At 47.9% G+C, this 17,678-nt stretch overlaps 1 protein-coding gene across 3 annotated transcripts in view; it reads left to right on the top strand.

The window, feature by feature from the left end:
* The window catches only part of SLIT3 (slit guidance ligand 3), a 610,083-nt gene that overhangs the window by 84,787 nt on the left and 507,618 nt on the right, over window positions 1-17,678 (top strand). The gene's annotated exons all lie outside the window — the stretch shown is intronic.

Below are 17,678 nucleotides of genomic sequence, written 5' to 3'. Positions count from 1 at the left end.
GGCAAACTGTGGCCCCATGGGCCAAATCTGGATCAATGCCTGTCTTTGTAAATAAAGTTTTATTGGAACACAGCCATGCCCATTCATTTGTGTATTGTTTATGGCTGCTTTCATGCTATAGCGGTAGAATTGAGTAGCTGTGACAGGCAGCATAGAGTCTGCAAAGCCCAAAGTAATTATCATCTGGCTCTTTATAGAAAACATTTGCTGAGCCTGATCTAGGGAGACCTTTCAGCGGGTCCTCAACTCTCTTGAAAGAAGCAAGTCAATTTCAATATAATAAAATAATTTCAGGGGATCATGTATGTAGAAAAGAGGATCAGACAGGCTTCTTAGAAGACATGCCCTCTCAGCTGAGACCTGAAGGCTGAATAGGAGTTAATGAAGTAGAGGAGAAGGGAAAATTGTTCCAGATAGAGGGAACGACATTAGCAAAGGCTCAGAGGTAAGAGAGAGCAGGGTATGTCCAGGAGCCGAACGAAATTCATCATGACTGGAGGGACAAAGGACAGGTGACATAGAGCTTCACAGGTAGGAGGAAGTTTTGATGATTTTCTGAGGGCAGTAGAGAGCTATTAAAGAATTTTCTTCAGGGAAAGAATATAATTAGCCTTGTATTATAGGCAGATCAGTCCACCTGGAATATGGAGGCTGGATTAAAGAGCTGAGTGGAGGGTGAGGATCAAGACTGGGGTCAAGAAAGGCCAGTGGGGGGCTTCCCTGGTGGCGCAGTGGTTGAGAGTCCGCCTGCCGATGCAGGGGACACGGGTGCGTGCCCCGGTCCGGGAAGATCCCACATGCCGCGGAGCGGCTGGGCCTGTGAGCCATGGCCGCTGAGCCTGCGCGTCCGGAGCCTGTGCTCCGCAGCGGGAGAGGCCACAACAGTGAGAGGCCCGCGTACTGCAAAAAAAAAAAAAAAAAAGGCCAGTGGGGAGCCCATTTCAGTAATGCAGGGGTGAGCATGGTAGCCTGAACTGTGGGGTAGCAGTGGAGTTAGGAGAAGAGAACAGTCTGCAGACGTATTGAGGAGGCAGTGCTAGCAGCACCATAGCAATTGATTGCACATGGCGAGTGTCAAGTGAAAAGGAGGAAAGCATGGAGGAGAGTCACTCCCTGAGAAGGGGACCACATGGGCAAGAGCAAGTTTGGGGTGGAGGGAGATGACAGTGTCCATGTTGGACATGCCTGTGGGATGCCCATGAGGGGATAAGTTTCACAATTCCGTTTCTACTGTTCCCTTTTTCGGCCCAAGATTGATTTTATAGCAGACCCTATTCATCCCCATCTGTACGCACCTGATGGTCAGCGCACCCCAGGGGTGCCACACACAGCCACACCCCTGTGCCTCCCTCTCCTTCCCCAGGTGACACACTTCTACTGCCCCGGTGCCAGGAAATTAACACTCGCCAGCAGCAACCGTCAACTACTAACCGAATCGGTCTGTGAACACCCAACTCCCTCGCTTTCCTCCCGGGATGATTCTGAGGGTGTGTTTTGCACTGTCCCCCACAGCTGCCCCGCAGGACTGAGCTCCAGATGCCCCCGAATGTGGCCTCCTAAATAAACCTCTCATAGTGGAACCCTTATTTCAAGGTCTGCTTCCAGGGGAAGCCAACTAAGACAACTAGGAGACGTTTATTTAACCAAATGTTATTGGACGCCTTTTGTATACCAGGCATTGAGGTAAGCCAGAGGCCCTCAGGCCCTGGGTCTCGCCCTCTCTCTTCCGCCTCCTCCTCACCATGGAAACCTTCAACCCGTTTCACCTCCATTCTAGCCTACACATCAATTCCAGAGTCACCGTCAGGACACAGTTCTCATCACAGCCCTTTCCAACTTAAAAACCCACAATGGCTTTTCTCATGACCAAAAAGCAAGCTTCAAGCTCCCTAAATGGCCCTTGCGGAGCCCTTGACCAAGCCAGAGCAGCGCTCCCAGCAGACTTGGCTGTGATTCCTCCTCTTCCCTGTGTATACTGGGACCCAGCCTTCCCAGAGCACTGGGATGGGCATACGCCGGGGTGAAGAGCATGGGCTTTGGAGCCAGAAGCCTGGCTCTGCTAGCCAGTGTCAATACCAGTGTGACCTTGGGCGGGTTATTTCACCACCCTGGGCCTTAGTTACCGCGTCTGTGAATGGCATAGCAGTGCCTACTCTGCGGAGCCACTGTGAGGATTAGATGACATAATGCATATAAGGCACATAGAACAGTGGCTGGGCACGCCGTCAGGGCTAGAATTATTGGCAGTTTGGGAGAGCACACAGCAGCTGCCTGTGTCGTGCCCTGCTTGGATGATATCCCCCGTTTGGTCCATTTAAGAAACCCCTTCCAGACCCCACTCAAGTATTAACTTCTCAGTGCAGTTTTCCCTTACCAGCAATTCACACCCAGCCTAAGAAGTAATTGCCTTCCATTTTTCAGTTCCATGGTATTTTACATCTATTTTTTGTACTAACACTGTATTATGGTTAACTGAGCATGTGTATGTGTGTGTGTGTGTGTGTGTGTGTGTGTGTGTTTTGAGTCTTTTCAGAGCAGCCCATGCCATTCATTCCACTGCTTTAAGGCAACAGCCGAAGATGTTAGCCACTGGATATCTGAAGGAAGTGTTTTCTAGGAAGAGGAAAGCAAGAAAAGGCTCAAGGGAGGGTGTACCCTGACGTGGCCCAGGCGTGGCAGGGAGGCCACGTGGCTGGAGCAGAGTGAGCACGTGGGAGAGTGGAAGGAGGTCGAGACTGAGGGGTCAAGCGGGGGGAGGTGGACAGAGCATGTGTGGATGGTGGCCCATTACAAGGACATTCACTTTCGCTCTGAGTGATGTGGGAGCCATTGGAGGGTTTGAGCAAAGGAATGCCTTGATTAATGAGGGTTTTGGAAGGATCGCTCTAGCTGCTAGTGGAGAATAGCGTGTCAGGGAGCTGGGGTAGAACCGGGAGACTACTGCAAATCTGAATGCACTTCCTCCTCTGTATTTGTCAGTTTTCCCTTCTGTCCTAACAACCCTAGCATCTCAGTGGCTTGCCAAAAATAAACATTTATTTTCCTCACTGATGGGTCATGGTTTGGCCGGCTTTGGCTGATTGCAGCTGAGCTGAGCTGAGCTCAGCAGGGCTTGGATTCGGGCTGTAGATGGGGTTCAGGGTCTTTTTTGTGACTTCTCCTTCTCCTTGGCTTGGTGGCTCCCAGAGGCACATTTTTCTCATGGCAGATGGAAGAAGAGATGAGGTCCAGCCAGGTCACAGAAGCACATTTAAAGCCTCTGCTCACATCACACCCACCAACCTTCTGTTGGCCAAATCAATGTACACAGCCAAGCCCGACATTAGGGGGTCAAGGAAGTATACGCTGCCCACTTGAATGGGAGATCCTGCGAAGACACATGGCCAGAGCCTGGGATGGATGATTCTATAGTGCAGCAGGAGAGAAGAAATTAGACACAATAAACCAATTTACCACATCCTCTCTATTGCAATTACCCTCATCCAGTGTCGCCAAGTGTTGCCCGTCATCTTTCTATTTCTTTCATTCATTCCTAACTCTGGTCCCCTTCGACTCACATACTGCCTCACACAATGGTCTCCTTCATAGAATCTCCCCTGATCAACTCTTGTTTCTCCCCGACAACGCATCCTGCGTGCCTCCGCCTGAGTTTTCCTCCTACAATGTTTCTTTCTTCACACTGATCCTGCTTGAGAAACTTCAGTGACCAGCCGTTTAGCAACACAGGGTTCCTCAAGTGCCAGTAATTTCTGTACCCTCTTCATGGTGTTGGGCAATCTGTAGAACACCTGTATTTTTTTTTAATGTGGACCATTTTAAAAGTCTTTATTGAATTTGTTACAATATTGCTTCTGTTGTATGGTTTGGTTTTTTGGTGGCAAGGCATTTGGGATGTTAGCACCCCAGCCAGGGATCAAACCTGCACCCCCTGCATTGGAAGGTGAAGTCTTAACCACCAGACCACCAGGGACGTCTCCACCTGTATTATTATTATTTAATATTTTCTTTCATTTAACTTTAAGTCAACTTACTTTTTTTTTTCCTTAGCCTCATGTTAAATCATAGTGACCACGAGAAAACTACATTTTTCTAAAAATATAAAAATACATTGTGATTAAAATAAACCTGCTTGTGCGTTTACCCTCTGAAGTCACTAGAAGTATGATGATTGCTTTCAGGGACCCACTTGCCTCCTACACAACTTCATCCCACCTGTCTAACCTTCACTCTCATCTTTGCATATTTCTGTTGCTGGGGTCATCATGGTCTCTTCCTTGTCTGTGCACCTGTCACAGAAGAGTGTTAACCCTTAGCCTTGGTCAGACTGCCCTCGGAGCCTGGAAGACCCTACCTCTTTCTCTCTGCCTGTCTATCCTTCAAGATTCGTGCCTCTTCTATGAACCCCCTTCCCCCCTAGTTAGCTGGCTCTCACTTCCTGCTTTGCTTACAGTCTAGGCCCATCACCCAGAGTCCCAGCTCAGGCTTTTCTCATCGTTTCACGTGTGCCGATCTCACCAGCTTGGCTCACAAGTGCCCCAAGCCTCGCATGGCTTGTGCCTGCCCAGTCTCTTTCCATCCAGCCCTCAGGGATTCTTCATCCTTCACTCTGCATATTGAAACAGGTGCTGTTTCCGTAGTGCCCCATCACAGTCTTTGACTGTTTCCTCTCGGCCCTTTCTCTGTCTTTCATCCCCTGGTTCATTCCTCCTTCTCTTTTGAGATGCTAATCAAATATTGCCTCCTCTGTGAAGCCACAAATTCTCTTCCCACAACTTGCTGTATGTCCTTCTCTCTCAGCGTATGTCACATGTGCCCGTGGTCACCAGGGTACTTATCTCCCTTCCCCACTAGACTGACTGTAAGCTCCTTAAGGAGTGGATCTGTGTCCCAGAGCATGACATAGAATAGGCACTTAGTAAACGTTGAATTTCACAATCAATTTAAATTTGAATTAAAGTGACTTGAACTTTGCTGTTTCAACGGGACTAGGCATTCTTTGAAGGCAGAGATCTTGTCTTCTCTCTTTTTCCTCCCCCATGTTTCTTGCCCCAGGTAGGCAAACAGTAGGTGCTTATTAAGTCTGCAGCAAGATGAGTTTTGTAGGAAACACAGGAGGTGGCTATGGTTGACAATGAAAATTGGTGCCAATTAAGATAGCTTAGCAATTCTAAGCTCTTTTAGGCCTAAGCTGATTTTGAACACCAAATGCATCATGATTTTGATAACTGAAGGCAAATGGGGCCGTGTTGGAGCCCTTTGCCTTTGCTTATGATTGAAAGGAAAGATGCAGTTCATGTTAGGTACCTAGTCCTGTCTATTCTGTATCAGCTCTGCATCTGGAGATGGTGTTAAATTCTTTTCAGGATGGAACTGGTATTGTGTGTGTGCGCGTGCGTGTGTGCGCGTGTGTGCGTGTGTGTGTGTGTAAAACAGAGAAGAAGAGAGATAGCAGTCCAGATGCCAACACACCTGGAATCTATTTGTGAGGATCACTGGTTCAGTCCACAGCTTGGACCATTCATTTATTTCTCACTAAGTGAACATCTGGGATTCAGTTTGAGACACCATCAAGTTTGGATGGGATCTCAAAGCCGTGGTTGGGATGAGGGACTGCTCGCCCGAGGTGGGAGTGAGAGAGGTGAGCAGGGGCTCTTAAACTATTCTGCAGACTTCAGTTCAAATGCAATAGCCAGAGGGTTGAGAAACCCTTCCCAGGCTGGAAAAGCATTAAAAAAAAAAAAAAGCGGGGATGGGGTGGGGGGAGGATAACCAAAGGAGATTCAGTCAGATCAAAGCAATAATGCAATCTGAAAAGTGTCCCCTTTCTCCTTTTACCCTGTTCCCTCTCCACCCCATAGTGCTAAAAATGTCCAGGTATTTTCCTTTACTAGGAAAAAAAAAAAAGAAGAAAAAAAAATTGGACCTTGACCAGAAAGGAAATGCTATGAGAAAGTAAAATTCTAATTAGTTATAGATGAGAATTGGTCACAGATAATTACTCGACATTCCTTGGCTCATGCCTGGGAGGGCTTAAAAGATCTTTTTTTTGTTGCTAGATATGTAGACATGTATCTAGATAACTAGATAAACACAGAGAGAAGCTCACCGTCATTAACAGATCTTGCAGAGCGCAAGTGTTTAGAACAGAAATGAAAGGGAAATTTGTCATTCACAAGCCAGGAATGTTTGAATCGTTCACTGTCAGGCCTCTTTTTTCTCTTTTTCTTTCCTTTTTTCTTTTTTTTTTACTTCGAACTTTCTCAAAACAAAAGTTCAGTGGGTTCAAACAGGATCATTTTAAACAGTACCCTTCCAGAAAATTTGTGCTGAGTTGCACCTGCCCTTGGTGACATCTACCGACCAGAGTATTTCTCCTTCAATTTGCATCTGTCATTTTCCTACCAGTGGGTTGAAGAGGCTGGAGACCCAGATGAAGGGCCTAGAATAACCCAGAGAGAACATGGAGAATCTGTGGCGAGCTGTGCTCATGCCATCCTATTTAGAACCAGCTTTGCTGCATTGGGTTGAGGATTTTTAGGGGAAATCCCATAGCTACCTAAAGTATTTTTCTCTTAATTCCTAGTAGAAATGACTCAACATTAACTCAAGGCTGCTCAAGGCATACTTAATGTCTTGGAGGAGCATGTTTTTAGAGAACAACACTAACTTCTAAGGAATTCTCAATCCCCCTTCCCTACCCAACACAGCTCTCCCATATTTATTCCCAGGCAGCACAGACAAGAGAGAGTTAGCCTTTGGGGGCCTTCTGCCTTTTGTTTCAGCACCTTTGTTTTACTAATATAGAAACCTCACTCTGATGCCCCACCTGGCGTAGGGACCCTTACCCTTACTCTGGCTTCACTTGGTTCTGAAAACTGCCCCTGCTTGCCCCTCACCCCACTGTACAGTTCAGATGGCGTAGGCCTCCGGCTCCGTATTCTCAGGACCCTCTTTCAAGCACTGTGGCAAAAGTGTTTAATTTATGCTATTGTGATTGCAACCCTCCTGTTACCTGGTTGCAACACTCTGGAAGGTCTCTAACAGGCTACTCAGGTTTTAATAACCAGAAGTGAAGTAGCCAGTACGGGGGTTTGCGGTAGTTGCGTAGCAACTTTATAGTCCTTTAAGTTTTCCACCAGTTTGACCATCTTCGTCTCCTTTGCTCCTCTAATTCCGTGAAGTAGGTATCACTCACTCATTTGTTCATCCATTCAACCAACCAACTAAACAACTAGCAAATATTTATTGAGCACCTCTTAGTTGCTAGAAACTATTCTAAGCTCTGAGTTGCAGTGAAAAAAAGAGACAAAGACCCTCTTCTCAGGATACTTCATCTTAGAATGGATATTCTAATCGAGATCATTATCCCATTTTCACATGAAGAAACCAAGAAAAAGAGAGAGGTTAAACCCTAAAGGACACACAGCTTATTTAGAGCTGGATTTAGAACCTAAGTATCCTAACCAGCTTCCAGAATAAGAATAGAATAAGGATCGTAGGACTCATCTTATCCAACCAACTGATTCTGTTGATACAGAAAACCAAGCCACAGAGAGGGGCTGTGGTTCACACAGTCACACAGCTTTGGGGGGCAGAGCTAGGACCATAGCCCAGCTTCCCAAGTCCCAGCCCCGGGGCCCTGTCCATGAGTGCATGGACCCTACAGTGGCCTAAGAGTCACTGGATCTGCCATCTTGTCACTGTCACTCTGTCTTAGTCCATTCAGGCTGCTATAACAAAGCACCACAGACCGGGTAGCTTATTAGCAAGAGAGATTTGTTTCTTACGGTTCTGGAGGCTGGAAGTCTGAGATCGTGGTCATGCTCTGGTTCTTCCGGGTTGCAGATGGCCAACATCTTGCTGTGTCCTCACATGGTAGAAGGGGCAAGGGATCTCTCTGGAGCCTCTTTTATAAATGCACTAATCCCATTCATGAAGCCTCTGCCCTCATATCCTAATCAGCTCTCCAAGGCCCCACCTCCTAATGCCATCATCTTGGGGGTTAGGATCTCAGCATATGAATTTGGGCGAGAGGAGGACACCCACATTGAGACCATAGTGACCTCCCTTACTTCCTTAACCAACAGATCCTCTGACTCATTTTCCTAAGTACTATAAGCACATTCCCTCAACTGCCTTACCCAGTCTTGCCTTCCACAGACTTTTAGTACCAGACCTGCCATACACTGTCCCCTAACCTCCACCTTCCCTGTTCTTGCCACAGATGACCTGTCTTTGGCCCTGTCAAAGGCCACTGCCATCACTTGTGCACTGGAATCTCCTCCGTCACCTATTCAGGAGCCTCACTCTAAAAATTTTCCCCTCATCCCCTGCATCATTGATTTACCAGATCAGTCTCATCAGCGTAGGAGCGTGTTGCAATTTGCCCCATCCTAAAAAATAAAAACAAAACCTTTCTTCACCCCATTTCCCCTGCTAACTATCAACCCATTTTCTGTTCCCCTTTGTAGCGAAATCCCTCCAAATTATTATTTTCCCTTGACTTTTGTCCACCCACTCTTTCTTGAACCACTCCAGTTAATAGTTGATGCCTAACTCTCTACCAAGCTGTTCTTTCTAAGTCACCACGTTGCTCAGTTCAGTGTTGTCCTCATCTTTCTCTGCCTCGTGGCTGCATTTGACCAACCAGTCCCTCCCTCCCCTTCTCCCTCCTTGGAACCCCATTTTCACTTGGCTTCCACAATTCCACCTTCCCTTGCTTCTCCTCCGACCACACTCCACCATTTCCTCCTCCCTCTGGTCTCTAATGGATGGTGCAGCCCAGGACTCAGTCCTAAATCCTCTTCCCTTCTTTTCTTCGTTTCTCATGGTGGCTGTGGTTCCTGTATTTAAATACCATCTACATCTCCATTTTGGTCTTATCCCTGAAGCCCAGATTTGCATATCCAGTTGTCTATTGGGTGTCTCCACATGGATATTTATGGGCATATCAAATTTAACGTGGCCAATCTGGCCCCTCGCCAAACGTGCTCTGCCCACAGTAGTCTTCCTCCAGCTCAGGTAACAACAGATCCACACTTTCAGATGCACACGCCAAAACCTCAGCATCATCCTTCATTCTCCTCTCTCAAGCTTTACCTCCAATCCATCAGCAAATCCTGTCTACTCCACCTTCAAAATATTTTCATCTTCACACCTCTGCAGCTACCACCTTGGTAGCAGGGTAAAGAGAGTTCCCAGAGAAGGAAGGAACATGTGCAGAAACCCTGAGGCAGGGGAAGATGCAGCACTGGAGTATCTCTGAAGGGATAAAGGCATGATTCTTGAGTCTGGGGAGTCGCCTGCCCTATTGGCCCCGTTATGAAATAGGGTTGAAGCGATCGCTATGGGGATCTGAATTTTGGCCACTGCCAGACCGTCTGGCTGTCTGGAATGGATCTGGCCAGCTCTAAGGGATATACGTGATTCTGTTAATTGCATCTGCGTTACGTCTGCAATGTATGTTGTGTGTGTGTTCATATGCGTGCGTTAAGTATGCATTTTTTCCCACTCCAGACATCTTTTCCTGGACTCTGAGCCATCAGTGTACTAATGTAGTTCCATGTCCAATCTGCTGGGGGATCCCCCGAAACCCCTGCTCATGACTTTAGGCCTAGATGAAGCAGTCTTTTTGTTCACAGACCTTTGCGGTTCTTTGCGTTGTTCTAGGCAAACATGGGCTTTATGGGTTGGTCACCATGGAACAAGATGACCCTCCGAGCCCTTGGCTCCTTCTCTGCAGAGCCAGGACTCCTGCCCTTCTTCCCCCCACCCTCTTTTCTCCTCCTGAAATCAGGGCCTTCTGGAGACAGGGGTATTTTGGGGCACATGGCAGCAGCTGGGACAGGGGTCAAAGGCAAGGCAGGCTCAGGCCACCGACGTGCTCTGCTTTATCCCTAACAACCGTGTAATTGGAGGAAAATTGGCCCAATGTGAGGTGCTGGAAAGTTCAAAAAGGGTTGTTTCAGGGTCTTTGTGCCTGTTTTCTTTTCATGCTGGAGTGTTGAGTTGGAGCCCAGCAAGATGCTGGGCAAGCCCCAGAGCTCTCTAGAACTGGACAGTTATCTCGGGACAGAGTCACCTACCGGGGCAGGCAGGGGCTGAGGATGCCCTTGGGGAACATCTGAATAAACAGACCTTTTAGGTCTGAGAGGAGAAGGATAAATGCTCTTAAGAGATGGCTCAGGATTCCTGCCCCCTGGCCTGGGGGCAGTGATTTCCTGGGACCCTCAGAGCCTTCTTCAGAAACCAGAGGGGCAGGATCATTAAACAGGCTTTGAACAGTAAGGCCAAGGAAGCACAGGGTCAGTTTCCTAGCCTGCTTTGACTCAGTTTCTCCAACTATAAAATGAATAAATGCTCTTATTACTGGCCTCCCTCCTAGGATTGTTGGGAGGCCTCCTGGTCAACCAAGCACCAAAGGGTTAAGGAAGCAGAATGGTGAAGCGGTTCAAAGTTCAGGTTTCAGTGTCAAAGAGACTTCTGTCCAAACCTTATTTATCAGCTGCGTGACTTTAGACAGGTTTCATAACCTCTCTGAGCCTCAGTTTCCTTGTGTAACATAATGACATTAGCAGTGTTGCTTTAAGGATGAGATGAGATAATGGATATAAAGCACCTCCCACAGCAGTTAGCCCACTGTAAGTGCCTTGCTTTGATAGAAAAAAAGGAAGGAAGGAAGAACAACAAGATCAAAGAGATCATTATTATTGCTTTGATTCTAAAGCGAGTTGGTTATTATGATAGTTCTCGCCAAATATTCAGGTGTCCCTGTAGATTTCCCAGCTTCCTTTGCAGTTAGGTTTGGCCATGTGACTAGTTCTGGCCAGTAGACTGAGAGTAGATATGATATGAGTCATTGTGAGGTCAAGGAAATTAAGAGCCGGTGTGGCTCCTCCCTCCCTCTCATCCCCAACACACTGACCTCGGGGGCCACATGTCCTCTACGGCAGCGCTCCCCAACCTTGTTGGCACCAGGGACCGGTTTCGTGGAAGACAGTTTTTCCACGGACGTTGGGGAGGGGGAGGATGGTTCGGGCGCTAATGCGAACGATGGGGAGCAAAAGGGAGCAGCAGATGAAGCTTCGCTGGCTCACCTGCTGCTCACCTCCTGCTCTGCAGCCTGGTTCCTAACAGGCTGTGGACCGGTACTGGTCCACGGCCCGGGGGTTGGGGACCCCTGCTCTATGGCACCTTAGAGATAGAGCCAAGCCTTTATGTGAGTGTGGAGTCTGTGTCCACTGTGTTAACCCAGTGAGATTTCGGAGTTCCTTTGTTACTGCTAATAGCCTTGCTGACCGATACAGTCATCTATGAAGGAGAAATACATCTCCCCTGTTCCTGACCTCCTGGGGCATCTAGGGATGATGATAATGATAATAACAGTGGCTGTAACAGCTACCATTTATCAAGCCTTTGAGAAATACTGCAAAGCCCATCGCAGATGTTAAACTATTCAGGTATCTCACGAGGTTCATGTTTTGCTATTACATAATAATTGTGTTCCTAAAGTAAACTTTATTTTTTTAAAGGGTTCTCTTAAAAACTTCAGTGAGGAAAAAATACTGCTTAGGGCAAGAGTTTTAGACTATGACAACAAAGTTATTTCTCTTACAGAAATGTCAAAAGTAAAGGGTTTTAATTGCTATTAGGACATTCTGAAGTTACAAACTACAAATAACAGATTTTCAAAACTGACATAAGCCAACCTAAAGGTCATTGAGCAAATGCTGAATTCCATGGAAGACAAGATTCAGGTCAGCTTGCTTCCAGACCATCAAAATAAATTGTGGCTTCGTCCAGAAGTGCTAGTAAAAAGGAAGCCCCATTAGATCTCAATAAAGCTGCTACCCTCCCCCGCCCCTGCAAAAAAAAAAAAAAAAAAAACCCTAAAAATACATTATAAAAAAAGAAAAAGGAAATCCCAATGGCAAAGAACAGACAGTCACCCATTAAAGTGGCCCATGGGTGTTGAAGCTGGAGGCCAATAGGCTTTCCTCTGATCCACGCAGGGATCCTTTCTGATAATGACAGTGGTGTAGACCAACAAGGAGCACGAATTGAGTTCCTTGCTGAACTGATCAGGTTACATCCAATTTGCATTACGAAAATTTGCATAGCAGGAAAAAGCCTGAATCTGATTTGTCCGGCAGATGAGGAAACCAAGAAAATATGAGGCCATCAGTGGCTACAGTGAGCAACTACGGAAACAACCCCTATTCAAGGTTCTCTGCTTTTTTGACTCTACTCAACTCAGAGTTCCCCTGATATATAGTGACATCTGCACATCCTCATGAATGAGGGTGCCACCTCTGAGCTGGGATTTGAGGCCTCTGAGTTCGGTTCTGTCCTTCTCTTGGGATCTGCCAGGATGTCTTGGGCCTGTCCATCCCTCCACTTGGGGAAGGCCTGGAGCTTCCGCTCTGAATAGCAAAGCCGCTTTGGTCCTTGTTGGTGTTTCTGAAAATACCAGTAGACCTGGAAGGTGTCCAGGCTGCCTAGGAAAGTGCCTGGAGAAGGGGATTCACTTGATTTCATTACTAAAGCAAACAGTCCTGGTGACCTTTGGGAATTAGCATATTTTGACTTCCTCCCTCCCTCAGGCCTTCGCTGGGCAGCTGAACATTCCACACCTCCCTGAGAAAGGGGAAGCACTTTGAGTGGGTGCTGGGGCCTGTTGCTGACTAAGCATGCCTCCTTCCGGCCTGGAGGCCTCTCACCCGTACTGCACCGACTGAAGGGACGAACTGGCCCCGTCCTTTCTTGCCTTGCTTCCCAGTAGGTCAGTAGTGAGGCAGGTGGGTCTGGAAGCCGAGTCTTCAAGAAGATTCTGGAGGATGTAGACAGATTCAAGCAACTGGGCCCTCTGGGAGTTCTGTTCATCTGCAAACAGGATGGCTCCCCTCACCCAGGGGAGGAAGGCTATTGCTTTTTCAGGCTCCCCTCATTGGCCATTCCCACTTTATGATTTACTCATGAAATTCAACAGGCCCTTACTGAAGGCCCTCTTGCATGCCTGGGGCTGTGTCAGCTCACAATGGGTCACTGAGTAGATATTAGACCTATTTCCCACTCTCAAGGACCTTCAGAACTTAACAGAAAGACGAGACCCACTTGTGAGGTAATAAATCACAACAGTCTGTAATGAGGGCTAAATTAAATACCATCATTATCCATGGTAGTTAAGAGCCCAGGTTTGGCATTAGGTGTCTGGGTTCAAATCCCACCACCATCATTTTGGTTGAGTTTGACTTTGGGCAAGTACCTTAACCTTCTTAGGCCTCTGTTTCCTTATTATAGGTTGACCAAGGGTACTAGCCTCAAGCACTTCTGTGGGGAATTACATGAGCTGGCACATGTGAAGCGCCTTGTACAGTGCCTGACTCATGATCTTAGGGTTACTACCAGCTACTGCTACTAGTTGTCAAAATATATTTGAGGGACCCCAGTAGTTTAGAAATCCTGAATCTAAACACACCCCCTTCTGCATAATGGTCCTCTCGTCTTTATTTCTTTCAGCACTGATTGGTCATTTTGACTGATCAGTTACCCAAGCTGGAGCCCCTGGGGCCTTCATATGCATTTAACCACAAAGCCCTGTTGATTAGACCTCACATCTATGTCCTCCACTCCAATATGACTCTTACCCTTAACTGGGTCCTCACACAGACACACTGATTACTCAGGAGCCCTCTTAACTGCTAGCCTTGCTTTTGATTTCACCCTCTTCCGAACAAGCCTTACTACTACTCAGGAGAACTTGTTAAAATCCAAAACAGATGATCATTTCCTTCTCAGACTCTTTCTGTGTCTCCCTCTGACTCTGAATAAACAGCCAAGCCCAAACCCTTGATCATGACCTTCAAGGGCCCTCGTTGATATGACCCCTGCCTACCTCTAGAGCTTCATCGCTTGTGATTCTCAAGTCACCTCCAAGTCCCAGCAATGCAGCCCTGTACCCCCAATTCTCCTCCGTCTCCTGGTCCTCCATGACCGTGCACATACACCTCTCGAAGTCTAGAACCCTTTGTCCCTATCTCCCGAAGAGTCAAAATTATGCTTAAAAAAACAAAAACAAAAACCCTCCAAACCACTTCCTTTGGGAAGCCTTCCTTTCCCAGGTCTGGGTTAGCTGCCCCTCCTCTGTGCTCCCACAGTAGCTTTGCTTACAAGATCACGCTGCAGATTTTTGTTTTCGTGTCTGTCTCCTTCGCTAGCATCTGACCTTCTTCGTCTACATCTTATTCATGCAGGTGCAGGAAGGGACTGTATCTTATTCATCTTTGGATGTTCATATTGAAAAATGACTAGGAAGATGGATGGATGGATGGATAAATGGACAGATGGGTAGATGGATGGATAGGTGAATGGTTGGATAGAATAGTGGATGGATGGATGGGTGGACGGACGGACGGATGGATGGACAGACAGATGGGTAGAGGGTGGATTTATGAATGGATAATGGATAGATAAATGAAGGAATTCAATACAGTGGCGAAAACCTCTAATTAGGTCTCGCGGCCATCAGTGGTACTGCAGAGACAAGGCTCTCTTTCTTGTAGCTTCACAGTTCAGGCCGAAAAGCAGAATGACCTTGCAACTAGCAGCCAGTGGGTTTTTTTTGACCTGGATTCTCCCCATTGTTCCAGCAGGAAGGCTGAGAAGGAGTGTTGATCCTAGAGGGAGAGAGGACACCCAGGTGGGCTTTATCCCATCATGGACCCAGCCTTTCTGCCGACCTCCTCAGGTCTGCCCTCATACGGGTCCCATTCAGTCCTTTTCTTCATCCAGGCATCATGGATTTATTCCCAGCTTGAACTACGGCAGATTTCCGCCTCTGATTCCAGGGTGACAGAGCAGCAGATGGCGTGAGTACGGAGGACGCCTTGACCAGTAGCCGCTGTGTGCGGCCCGGCGCTTACCCGTTCCTCTCAGGAGAACAGCACGTTTCACTCTGTTCGTTTTCCTGTTCAGGAGCTGCTCTTAGAGCCGCCACGTGACAAGTTCACCTTACGCAGCTTGGAGCCTTTCTTAGCTCTTCGAGGAAGACCTTTCAGGCCGACTTGGTTCACTAAATAAACACAAATAAATCCTGGAATGGAATGAACTAGAAATGAAATGTCGTGTCGAGCTCCTCTTGATACAGAGACCCAGCATGCGGCCCGCCCAAGCCGAAGTGGAAAGACCTGAGGCTTTTGGGAGAAGAGCCCAGCTCAGCCACCCTGGAATCCTCATTCAGGGTTTATGAAGCAGCAGGCAGCACACAACTGACTAAATATGGTTGTGTTTTTATTTTTGTCCAGCCACAAATACCGGCAAAGAACTGAAAACGATTCCTTCCCTTCCTGGAGCCTCGGAGCCAAGCTGGTTTTATTTTTAGCTTCAACTCTGGTTTTGAGCTTTTAGGACACTCAATACCCTCCCCACTGCGGGCAGCAGTGGGCCGATTTCAGGACTTTTGCCTAAACTGGAGCGTTGGTTGTCTGAGTGTAACTCTCACCAGGCTCTGTGCAGCTGTGGCAATAGAGGGTGGTTCCAGACAGACCCACCTGGAGACCCACTTCTACTCTTGGGGACTCCAAGAGCATCCTTTTCAGGGAGGGTAATGTACGCAGGGTGGATGGTTGCCTGGGCTGGGGCAGCGGAGGTGGCAACCCTGGATGAAAGGAAGCAGAGGCAAAAAGAAGACGAGGGAGGGGAGAAAAGAAGGGGAAGGCAGCTGTCACAGACTGAAAGCCTTCGAGGAACACAGTGGTTCAGAACCAGGCTCTGGAGGCAGCTCCCCTGGGTCTACATCCTGCCTCGGCCACATCCTGTCACAGTGGCCTTGCAGAACGGGCTCAACCGCTCCAGGCTTTGCTGTCTTTATCTGTGAGGTGCCGGTAATCATGACACCAGCCTCTGAGCTGCGCTGCCTGAGATCCTACCCCTCTAGCACGTGGCGTAGTGCCTGACGTGCATTTGTGCCGCAACTCGTTTCAGTTATTATTGCCATGCTCTCATTGCAGTGTTAGACACTTATGCACACAGTGTGTCATTAAAACTTACTGTAACTCACTGAGTAGGGTTATTAGGCAGATGGAAAACGGAGGCTCAAGGAGCTGGGTAACTTCCCCGAGGTCCCATGGCGAGAGCATGATAGAGCCAGACCTGAACCCAGCGTGACCAACCCCAAAGTCATAGCACCATGCCTTCTCTGGGACCAGTGCTTCCCCGTGTTAGAAAGGGGCTTATCACTGGCTCTATGAGAACTGCTCTAGACAAGGAGCTAGACTCCCCCTCCTCTCCTCTGGGCTCCCCCCTTTCTTCCCACTTTGGTGACAGGAACACACAAAGAGCAGATACTGGGAGTGATCAAAAGAGCACTGGTCAAATCCACAGAGACAGAAAATAGAATGGTGGCTGCCAGGGACCAGGGGAGGGGCCCTGGGGTGGTGGTGTTTAATGGGTACAGCGTTTCAGATTTGCAGGATGAAAAAGCTCTGGACATCTGCTGCACAGCAGTGAGAATATACTTAACACTACAGAACTGGACGCTTAAAAATGGTGAAGATGGTCAATTTTATGTTAGGGCTTTCGTTCTAACCACAATTAAACAAACGAAAACAAAACAAAACAAAAAAGAGCACAGGGAGTCAGGTCGCCGTTTCGGTGGGGCAGGGCATTTGAGCTTATCTTGTCCAACTTGCCAGCCTTTTCTCAGGCTTCCTTCCAGTCAGGAGTGTCACCAACAGCTCTGCTGGTCCACCCCTGCCCCGCACCACGTGGACCCCTTCAGGGCTGAGCTGCACACTTCTGACTTGGTGAATGCTCCTCTCACATGCTCTGCCCTTTCAAACTTCCTTCTAGTCCCCTATCCCTCTGAAGTTTTTGTCCTTCAACCTGGAACGAAAAGGGGAAAATAGCGATCCCCCCGACCCCCAGCGGATCATGTCTGCATGATGTGGTGGACGAAGTGTGGGCTTTGGGGACAGAAGCTGGGAAGAAGCTCACCTTTTCTTCTCTTCAGTTCGCTTAGCTCTAAGATGGGATAATACGTTTTTTCCACGTAGCCAAATGTGCACAATTTAAGCGGAGAAGTTCAGCCGGGCTGTAAACTGCTCTTTTGCACGGGGAGATTCTGAAGAGTGAGATTCTGAGGATTCTGGGGACCGGAGATTCGGGGACACTGGTTTGGGCTTCCCTGATTAGGCTGCGTAAAGATGCTTGGACAGAGAGGCCTGGGAATGAGCACGGGGCAGGCTTTCCCTCTTGGCCTCACACTCCCGGGAGAGCAGGCTTCGTGGAGACCACAGTGACTTACGGTCCCTCGGAAACTCAGATGGCCTTCTTTTCTGTGGGCATCAGCATGGACCGTTCTCAGGAGAGAGTCTGGCTCTGCTGCCACCACCCAACGTGGGACACCCCTCCTGGACTGAGTTTGCCTCCGGGTCTACACACCTAGACCGTGATCCCTGACCCAGGGCCGGCTTTGCCATCTAAGCACAGCGGGGACAGTACCCAGGGCTGACAGTACTTTTTAGGGACCCATGAAAATGGTTTAATTTCTTTTAAAGTTAGAGGAAAGGAATGAGTGTTCAGGTCAAAGTAAATGTTATATAATATTAATATATTTGTTTTTATACCAACAGTTATAAAATACAATATTTAATTTTTTTAAATAGGGGAAGGGGCCCACA

Source organism: Stenella coeruleoalba (assembly GCF_951394435.1).
Source record: "Stenella coeruleoalba genome assembly, chromosome: 3".
Taxonomy (NCBI): domain Eukaryota; kingdom Metazoa; phylum Chordata; class Mammalia; order Artiodactyla; family Delphinidae; genus Stenella; species Stenella coeruleoalba.
Note: the sequence above shows the minus strand (reverse complement) of the source record. Positions and strands in the feature narration are given on the sequence as shown.